Source organism: Neophocaena asiaeorientalis, unplaced genomic scaffold (assembly GCF_003031525.2).
Source record: "Neophocaena asiaeorientalis asiaeorientalis breed wild unplaced genomic scaffold, Neophocaena_asiaeorientalis_V1.1 scaffold204, whole genome shotgun sequence".
In the NCBI taxonomy this organism is placed as follows: domain Eukaryota; kingdom Metazoa; phylum Chordata; class Mammalia; order Artiodactyla; family Phocoenidae; genus Neophocaena; species Neophocaena asiaeorientalis.
In genome coordinates this window covers 6,469,610-6,480,290 of record NW_020173922.1, presented here as the reverse complement: position 1 = coordinate 6,480,290, position 10,681 = coordinate 6,469,610, and the positions used below count along the sequence as shown (strand labels likewise).

General features: G+C 53.8%; 1 pseudogene; it reads left to right on the top strand.

Moving 5' to 3' along the window:
• Positions 1-4,795: 4,795 nt before the first annotated feature.
• On the top strand, positions 4,796-5,343 carry LOC112404419 (60S ribosomal protein L35a pseudogene; annotated as a pseudogene).
• Positions 5,344-10,681: the final 5,338 nt, after the last annotated feature.

Here is a 10,681-nt window from a genome sequence, read left to right as displayed (position 1 = left end):
GGAACTGAACGAGCTGGAGTGAGCCTGTGGATCTCTAGCGACAGCCAGCATCCCACAGTGTTCTCCGGAATGTGTGCACACGCCCACCTGCCAGGCCTGGAGGAATCCAGGCTTTAGACTTGAAAGGTAATTCCATCCCCCGTGCTTCCTACCCTCCCCCGCAGCACTGGGTGTTCATGACCGCAACACAGACCCAGTTTCAGAGGAACAAGCCCTCAAGTGCAGAGCCCGATGTGCGCTCGCCTTGCTCTCAGGCAGCCTCTCTGGTGGAAGCAGCAGCTCTGCAACTAGCTGGAGACATAGCCAACCCTGGCCTCTCACACCTCCTCTGGACTTGACAACTCTCCACCCTTTCCTCAGCCTGCCGTGTCCAGGCTCCTTGTCTGTCTCCCTCGCCCCAGCCTGGGGAAGCTCCATCTCCCTGCCCATCCTCTCCCCTGCCTCCCAGGCCCCCGACCCAGGGTAACTTCTCATCACAGTGGACACTCCACGACTGCCCCTGTGCATCCCCCTTCACCTACCACCTCCATCCCCACCCTCTACCTGTTTCTCTCCACCCAGTGGCCCAACTCAGCCCAGGCCCTGAGCCTGGTGCCCAGCGCTTGGGACTGGGGCAGGAGGAAGCCTGGAGCAGCTCAGAGCTCTGTTTAACTACTAATGAGAATGAAGCAATCTGTAATTAGGGGATGAGGGCATGTGACTGTGCTCCGTGGACCCTGCGCTGGGGGAGGGGGCTGGAGCCCCTGCACACGTCCTCACATGCCTCCGGCCCCCCATCTCTGGCCAGATTCGTCTCTCACTCACCTTCCCACTTCATACTGGGTCCCGTGGCCAGCTCTCTGACCGTGATCCCCATTCATTCGGCCCGCAGGACCTTCCCCACTCAATCCTGCCCGGGCTTCTTGTCCCAGCCTTCTCCTCTGAGCAGAAGGTGCCCATCCCCTGCAGTCACAGAAATCCTCAACTCTCGTGGCATCACAACTCCCTCGGGGGCCGGGCCAGACCCCCATCCCCAGCCAGGCCTTGAGTACTCGGAACAAGAAGCCCCCGCAAAGGAATCCACGAGTCAAGCCCCACGCGTCTCCTGCTCCCCCATCTGGCTTCTACTTTCTGTCCCCCTCCATTGGCATCTGCCCTATTCTCCCCACCCACCCAGCAGAGGGCCAGTGATAACCCCCTCCAGCAACCTTCCCCATCCCAGCCAGTCCCCTGTCCTCTTCCCCTCTAACTCCTATGAGAGCTTCTTGGGTGGTGGGAAGGCAGCCCCCCACCCCCTTCCCACCCCCACACCCCTTTGTCCAGGGACAGGAGGAGGATGTTGCCTTCCGGTGGCTGTGGCTAGCAGTAGCCCAGGGAGGGAAGGATGTCCAGGCTCCTTGGACTGTCTCAGGCCCCCATCTGTCTAGGGGCGGAAGCTGGGGAGGGGGGGTCCTGCCAGGCATCTTTAGAGCTGGGTGCTGCCTAGTAGCCTGGTTAGCGCTGATCCCCTTACTCTGGCCCCGCGGGCCTGCTTGATCAGGTTCATGCCTGACCCCTCCCCCCACCGGAATATTTTCTGATACCTTCACCAGCTCTTGAGATCTATTCTAGCACATACTCTACCCACACCCTCCCACCCAGCACCGTCCAGCAACAGGCCTGGCACAAGGTATCAATTAATTACAAAAATGACAAGCAAGATCAACACTCCTGTGGAGCACTCCCTGCTTCCTTTGCGCTAGGGAAGGGCTTTGCAAACGCTGGCCGCTCAGTCCACACAGCAGCCCCAAGAGGTGAGGGAAATTGTCAACCCCACTTTACAGATGAGGAAACAGAATCTCAGGGAAATGAGGTAATATCCTGGCTCACCCAGCCAGGAGGGGCTGACTTAGGGGTCTGACTCGAGAGCCCAGCTCTTGGCCAGGAGATATTTGGCCATAATGACCATTGATGGAGGGCTGTATGTAGGTGAGAAGGGGGTTAGGGACAGGCAGGGGGTGTGGCCAGCATAGGGACATGAGGAGTGAAGTGGGAGGCGAGGGAGTGTCCGGAGCGGCAGAGGGTTCCAGAAAGTGATGTGAGGCGGGGATGTGCAGGGTGGATAGAGGGTGAGAAGTGGTGGGGAACGAGTGTGAGGGGTGCAGGGGTGAGCCAGGGAGGGGTGAGGTGTGAGGAGGGAGAAAGGAGGGGAGGGGGTGTCCAGCATGTGAGAGACGTGTACGTAGGGAGTGGTACAGGGCTGAGGTTGAAGAGAGATGAGGTTTGGGGTGAGAGGGCAGCGTGAGGACAAAGTAGGAGGTGGAGAGAGTGTCGGTGTGGGGGCGGTGTGAGGCGGAGGGCGGGGGGGAGGCGTGAGGGGCACGAGGGGTGAAAAGGCAGGGCAAGGATGAGTGGGAGGTGGGGGGAGTGTCAGGTGTGGAGGTGTGAGAGGCACGAAGCATTTGAGGGAGAAAGTGAGAAAGGTGTGTGGGGATTGTGAAGGTCCCTGAGTATCTGGAGGACATGAGCAGGGGAGAGGAGCGGAGGAGGGGCGGGCATGGGTGGTGTGGGGAGGGGTGCATGGATCTGAGGGGCTTCCACAGTTTGGCTTTTGTCCCTGTTTTCGTCCCCAGCTGCCGCAGCCCTGCCAGAGCTGGCCTCACTGCCAGGCTCATTTCAGGGATGGGTGGAAATTTCCATTTCAGCAAAATCCATTTGTGAAGCCCTGGAGCTGTGAGCCTTGCTCTGCTCTGCCCACCTGGCTCTGGCCTGCCCAGCCAGCCCTACTCTCTACCCCAGACCTCCCTCTGCTCTCTCTCCCCTTCAGGCAGGGGTGGACTCGGGGACTTGCCACCCCCAGCCCCACCAGACTCCACTCCAACTCCGCCAGTATAGCCTGCAGAGGAGCCCGCACTGCAGAGCGTCTCGATATCCTGGATGTCCCAAGGGTCTGGCGGGTGTGAGGGCCTGGTCACCGCCTTGTGCTCAGCTAGAGTACCATCAGTACACCGTCTGTACCCACTGCCCCCTTTCCCAGTGCTGTGGGTGGGTGTGACATCACAGGATAGCAGAATGGGACAGGCTCTTCTTTTTTCTCTTTTTAATTTATTTATTTTAATTTATTTATTTTTGGCTGCATTGGGTCTCTGGGCAAGCAGGGGCTACTCTTCGTTGCGGTGCCCACGGGCTTCTCATTGCTGTGGCTTCTCTCGTTGCGGAGCACGGGCTCTAGAGCGCAGGCTCAGTAGTTGTGGCACACGGGCTCAGTAGTTGTGGCGCACGGGCTTACTTGCTCGGCGGCACGTGGGATCTTCCCAGACCAGGGCTCGAACCTGTGTCCCCTGCACTGGCAGGCAGATTCTTAACCACTGCGCCACCAGGGAAGCCCGGGACAGGCTCTTCAAGATAATCCTATTTAGAGCTCTTCACTTTATAAATGAAGAAATAGAGGTCCAACCAGGAAAAGGCACTTATTTGTCCAGAGCTACACAACTGGCTGGTGTGCAGGGCCTGCACGACCCCCTTACTTAGAGGAGGAACTGTAGAAAAACAGTCATGCAAACTTAGATTCAAATCCTGGTCCTGTTGGAGTGGTATGCCTTCAACAAGTGGTTTTACTTCTCTGCACCTCAATGTGCTCACCTACCAAGTGGGGCTTGTGACCATTCTCCCAGGCTGGTGTAAGGGTGGTGAGCGGACCATAGCTAGATGCAGTGAAGTGGGCGTAGGTAATAAAAGCTGCTGGGCCCTTGAGTCCATGGGGCAGGCAGGCACAGACACCAGTTCTAGATTCTGGCCTTTTGCCTTGCTCCACACCTTCCCAAGGGCCACAGAAACTGCAGGGACCATCAGGGATGACATGGCCAGGGACTGGGGCTCTGGATGGAAAGATGAGCTGTGGGCTCCTGGGGTAGAAAGTGAGGGGACACCTTGGGCCATCTCACTCAAGCCTCTGAGCAAGGCTTTCCTCTTCTAGCCCGTAAGGAGTGGCCACTCTGGACTCAGGGAGGAGGGATGGGTCCCCTGGGTTTGAGCCAAAGCCCTGCATTGGGGGAAAGACGGAGCTCCTCAGGAGCAGGGGCAGGGTCTCTCTTGCTCACTTCTGTATCCTGGCACAGCACGCGGCAGACAGGGTACACCCCTCAGGCGCTGCCACAGCCAGAGAGAGCTTAGGACAGATCTTAGTAGCCAGTACATGGCAAGCACCAAGGGCCACTTGACCTAGCCTGCGATCTGCCCAAGACCCACATCCTAGGTGCACCCTGTGGCACATGCCCCAGCACACACTGGAGCCAAGCTCAGCTCTAGCACGTGCCCCAGCACATCCTCCAGCTGCTGCCCTCCTCCCCCAGCCTCCACAGGAATCCCAGGGCCCATCTGCTCCACTTTTCTGAATCCCCCCTGAACATCTGGACTGCTCCCGAAATCTGACTTCAGGGAGTTGCTGGAGGGAAGAGGAGACTCCTAGGTCCCATTTGTCCTGAGCTGGAGCCAGGGAAGTCTCTGCCTGACCCGCTTCTCACAGCCTGCAGCTACCAGAATGAACAGGCCTAACGGGACCCTGGTCCCTAGCTCCTACTTCCCCTACCCTTGGGTACCCCCTCGTCTGTAGGGTTGTAACTATCCTCTTCTCTCCGTGCACATGTTACGCACCCTACACAGCGTCCCCAGCATCTGCCCAAGCGTCACTCCATTCTCTTGAAGAAAATACATAATCTGAACGTATTTAATTTCACTGAACTGTACACTTAAGAATGGTTTTTATGTTATGTGTACTTTATCAAGAAAAATAAAAAAAAACAAACAGGGGGGCAAATAAGTGGGGTTGGCTCGGCTATATTCTTCTCATGTGATGCTGGTGCGGCTCCGAGGCTCTACCAGCTAATGATTTCTATGGATTCCAGCAACAGGGAGGACAGGATGGAGGAGATACGGGAGTGATGGTGCTGGTCCCCTGACCTCCGAGAATGGGTGCTCCGGCCTGCTGGGAACAGGACTTCTAAAACGACAAATATGTCTGGAAGGCTGTGGTCCAAGGCCATTTTTGCTGGCTATAAGCGGGGTCTATGGAACCAGAGGGAGCACACAGCTCTCCTGAAAATTGAAGGTGTATATGCTCGAGATGAAACTGAATTCTATCTAGGCAAGAGATGTGCTTACATGTGCAAAGCAAAGAACAACACAGTAACTCCTGGTGGAAAACCTAACAAAACCAGAGTAATCTGGGGAAAGATAACTCGTGCTCATGGAAACAGTGGCATGGTTCGTGCCAAATTCCGAAGCAACCTTCCTGCTAAGGCCATTGGACACAGAATCCGTGTGATGCTGTACCCTTCAAGGATTTAAACTTACTGAAAAGTAAATAAATAAAAGTGTGGATTTGTTCCCTTGTATTTTTGTTAAAAAACAAAAAAAAAACAACAAACAGACCCCAAACCCCAAACCATAATCTGCTCATGTGTTTAGTTTTGCACTCGACACACAAAGGCTCCCAGAGCTTCCTAGCAAGGGCTGTGCTCCATCCAGAACTGTACAGCCCAGAGCACAGGCTGCCCCTTCCTCTCCCCATCCCCCTCTCCTTGGTTGGGTTGTGGGGGACTTTGTCCAGGGCAGCAACCAGTCTAGGTCCCAGTTAGGAGTCACCCAGCCTAGGAGAGCCAGGCTGGGAATGACCCTCCCCTATGTCCAAACCTTTCCCCACCACCTCTCCCTTACCTCCACCTCACCAGCTCTCGCTCTCTTGCCGGCTATCCTAGTTCTTTTTTTGGTTTGGTTCAGGAGAGGGCCTCTCCCCGGTGTGATGCTCTCCATGGTCCTGAATCACCAGGTCAGGGCCGTATGACTTCCCCTTAACCTTGAGGAGTCGGTCACACTGACCCACACATCTCCAAGGCACATTGACCGAGGTAAGGAAGGAGATGATAGTGAAAGAGAGGGCAGCGGAGAGACAACAGAGGCAGAGAATGGGGACACAGGGGCAGAGAGAAAGGGATCAACATGAGACTGCCAGAAGGAAGAAAAAGTGATTTTTGTTGTCCCTTCTAAGAAAGGCAACCTTCCCTCTGGGTACTTGGATGTGGGTTAAGACCTCCTCCCTTATCCTATGCAGATGCCAGCTCCTGTTTGCCCCTGCAACCTTCCAGCTGTCCCACCTTCCAGTTCCTTCTCTTACCCACTGTTTCCTGCCCCTCGCTGACTTGGGATCCCTGTGTGTTGAGTGCCATCCCCAGCCCTGGCCCTAAAGGCTCAGCTGCTGCCGCCTTCTCCCTGAAAGCTGAGAGAGGCGACCACTCGCCAGACTTCTCCCATCCACCACTCCTCCAAGAGCAGGTTAGGGATGCAGAAGTCCTGTTCAGTCTCCCTAAGAGTGGCGCCCCCCTCCCCCAGTGCCCTCCTGAGCAGAGGGATGCCTGTAGCCAGAGGGAGGGATGGACCCAGCCTGGGGGAGTCCTCGGGACTGAGCCTGGAAGGAAGGAGCTGGGGAAACAGAAAAGAGTGCAAAGCGGTTTCCCGTTCTGTTATGGCTGTTATTATTTATTTATTCATGTATTTTTTTTTATTAAAGAGGAGATGGTCTAACGAGCAGGAAGCCCTGCCGGCTCTCAGGGGTGGAGCTGGGGGTAACGGGGCGCTAGCCACTCATGCAGGGCTCCCTCCCCAGCCGCCACAAGTCCTCAGTAGAATCTCCTCCATGCTGGCTCCCTCCCCCTCCACACTGCGCCTCTGCCTGTGCCACAGGGGCCCAACCCTCACCTGGGCAAGCGTTTCTCTCTTCCCCATCCCTACCAGGTCTGTGGACACAAGAGCCAGGGCTGGAGCCTCAGAGGATGTCCCTCTTCCTTCTCTGACAGCCCCCTTTCCACACCCCACCTGGTGAGACCATCTCCCTCCCAGGCTCCTTCTCTAACTACAGAGCCAGCTCCCAGCCCTTGCCAGGTAGGGGAACAGCCCAGCTCTCATCCCCTAATCAAAGGTCATGCCAGCCTTCATCAAGGACAAGATTTATCTTCAGCTTTAGCTTTCTCTTTGTCAGTTGCTTCATTTGCAAATGTTTTCTCCCATTCTGAGGGTTGTCTTTTGGTCTTGGTTATGGTTTCCTTTGCTGTGCAAAAGCTTTGAAGTTTCATTAGGTCCCATGTGTTTATTACTTCAAGTCTTAAACCCAGCTCCTAACAGGCAGCTAGCCTCAGACCTGGACTGAATCCTCACTCCCTGCACGTGGAGACAGCGGCAGCCTAGTCCCAGCTCTGAGGCTCTCTCTGGGAAACTAGGCTTAGACCCAGCTCAAGAACCAGCACCTATGGTAGGTGTAGCCTCAATCCCTGTCTGTACAGTAGAAGAGCCTCAGACCCAACCTCCGGCCCCAAGCCCAACCCCAGGGTTTAGGGCAGTGAAGAAGGTGAACGTTTTTGGAGGTGATGCCAGTCATAGCTTGGCTAGTTCGGGGAATATGGCTGCGGGGACGAGCAGGGGCGACTGGTTGTTCCTTTTGCACCAGACCACTGCAGGTTTACTCCACTGGCAAAGGGTCTCCTCCTACTTGTCATAAGGACCTAGCGGAGGGCACACCCTGGGAATTTATGGAGAGGAGATGGGGGTGTGAGCCCTGAGAGACCTCTACCTATGTGAGCACAGCGCCACAATTTCCATCAGGCTCCCCTCAACGTCCAACGGAAGCTGAACCAAGGGAAGTGATGTGTACAGCAAACATGAGCAGTGCCCTGCTATGTGCCAGGATCTGGGGACAAGAAGAACATCCCCAATAAGCCAGGTCTCTCTAACGGTGGGTGGGGGACCAGCATAAAGGTCTTAGCAGCACCGAACTACTGAGCATGTACTTATGCCAAGCCCTGTGCCTCACAGCATTAACTCACTGCATCATTACAGCCCTACAAGGTACACGCTGTTATTGTTCCCCTTTTATTTATTAAATAACATTTTATTATTACAGAGGCAGTACATGTGCGCTGTGGAAAATTTAAGAACACAAAAAGCAAAAACATAAAAATAAAAACATCACATTCCTACCACTATTCACACCTTAATGTACATCCCTCCAGACCTTTTTCTTACTTCTAAGTATCTTTTAACCAAAATATGACACATTTTACATACACACTGTTTCATGATGACCTTTTTTTCAGTCAACAATCTCCAGCTTTCCATTTTAGTAAGTTTTCATCCCTTTTAATATCCAGACCCTATACAAATCTCCCCATTTGCTGCCCCCCAAAGTCCTTTATGGCTGGTTTGTCAGAATCCAACACCAGGCCACACATGGCAACTGATCATTATGTGTATTAAATTGTTTAAGATGGTGCATTCCCCCATTTTTTTTTTTTTTGGCCACCGCACCACGAAACAGCCAAGTCAGTTTTCCTACGGAATATCCCTCCTTCTAGATGTCTGGTTACTTTCTTGTGCTGGATACTTCCAGTGTTTTCTGTAAACTAGAAGTTAGATCTAAAGGCTAGAATGATTCAAGTTAAATGTTTTGGGCTAGAACACATGCGAGGCTATGTCACACACTTCACTTCCTACCACATCAGAAGGCACAACATATCTCATTCATCCACTGATAGAAATGCTCAGATGAACACCAGCTAATGATAAGTTATGGCTCTCTCTTCACCTTGCTCCTAGAAAATAGTGTGTGTGGGTTACTCTGGCACCAAACAAATGCCAATGTCCCCGTCAACCATTCCCCTAATAGTTTTTAATACCAACCCACAACCCTTGTCTGATTACTTCCAGTTTTAAAGATGAGAAAACTGAGACTCAGGTCGGAGAAGAAAACCAGTCAAGCTCACACAGCCAGCAAATTTTCATCAGGTTTTCGCCCTCTTTCCCACCATACTGAGCTGGGTGCATAGTAGGTATCTGGTACACATTTAAATGAATGAAAATCTGGGACTTCCCTGATGGCGCAGTGGTTAAGACTCCAAACTCCCAATGCGGGGGGCGTGGGTTCGATCTCTGGTCAGGGAACTAGATCCCACATGCCTGCTGCAACTAAGGTTTGCATACCACAGCTAAGGAGCCCACGAGCCACAACTAAGGAGCCTGCCTGCCACACCTAGTACCCGGCACAACCAAATAAATATTTTTTAAAAATTAAAAAAAATATAAATGCATAAGAATATGCAGGGAAGGGGTTTCCCCTCTTCCTAGACTAGGCTGACCAGAGGTGGAAAAGGTTCTTGGTGAGGCCCAACCTGGGTCTGAGAGCTGTTGCCACTAATAATGGCGCTAGCAAAGAGACTTTGCACCTGTTATGAGGGGGCCCGTGCTAAGTGCTTTACAAATGCGAGCTTCTTTGATCCAGTCAACAACCTGCCAGCTATGCACTATTAAAGCCCCAAGCCCCATTTTACAGATGAGGAATATGAGGCTCAGAGAGGTAAAGTACTTGCCCAAGGTCACACAGCTAGTGATCAACAGAGCCATGGTTAGTTCTTCTGACTCCAAAATCCAGGCACTTTACCACCAACCTGACCTGCCCTCTCAAGCTGGTCTCCCTCCCAGGCCTGAGACTGAAGAGTAAAACTAACGAGAGGGGCTTTGGGCCTCCTCCTTGCATGGGCTGGTTCTGACCCTGCCTCCAGCCCCTTATGGCCATGAGTCAGCGTCAACTGGAGCAAAGAGAGTTCCCTGTGTCTCCTTTGCTGGCCTCTCCTCACCAAGTAGCTCTTTCCGTCTGTGAAATTGCTAGAATCTGACCTAGTTGCTCCAGCCTCTGCACCCAGTTAATCCCTCCTAAACTCCATTCACCCTGCCCTCCCCCAAGCCCACTCTAGGCCTTAATGCCCCCATCAGAGCCCTTCACACTTGCACAACAACCTACAGTTTATGAAACACTTCCTTCTTCTCACATGTATGTAGTTGGACCCCACAATCATCTTTTGAGGGAGGCAGGGATCCTGTGTTCTGTTTCACAAATGCAGACATTGAGGTTTGCTGAGGAAAGTTCTGAACTCAGAGCTGCCTCACTCTTCCCGGGTTCAGTACAGTATTTTCAAGGTGGGGCCTAGGCCCGTGTGCCAGTTCAGGACCAGCCCAGATGATGGAACTTTGCCGTCTTTTGGAAGGTGAGGCTCGTTCATCCCTGGGAGAGGCCTGTGACCTGAGCCCGTCTGAGCCTAGAGCAGGGGCTAAGTGGTCAGCCTCCCATCTTCCATCCCTGTCAGGGAGCAAACCTCTGAAATGTCACAGCACTGAGGGCGTCCTGGGAAATGTCAACACATGCTGATTTGGGTCCCTTGGCAGAGGGTGGAGCCAGTCTTTCATCTCCCTGTTCCCAGCAGCCAAAGGAACAGATGCCAAGGAACTCTTAGGGCTAGTCCAACCTGATTTTATAGATGGGGGAACTGAGACCCAGGCTCACAGAGCAAGCTGGTGATTTCTTCTTTGAAAACATCAAGGATTAGTGATGAATCTCCACCCACCTCCCCACTCCCTCTTATTTCCTATCTTCCTCTGAGCCCTCGAAACTCACCCACACACACCCCCCCACCTCCTCTCCCCACCCCCACTCCCTATCCCCGTCACCCCCGAGTCAAGACACCAATTCCGGCAGCTAAGGGAGCAGAGGGAGGGCCTGAGGAGTGGCTCTGGGCCTGGCATCAGGGGCTGTGCTAAGGAGAACAGCTTGAGCTAGCCGCCACACCAGCCTCTGCCTTCCCCACCCCCTCGCTGGACTGACACCTGGACCAGGTTCTTCCTG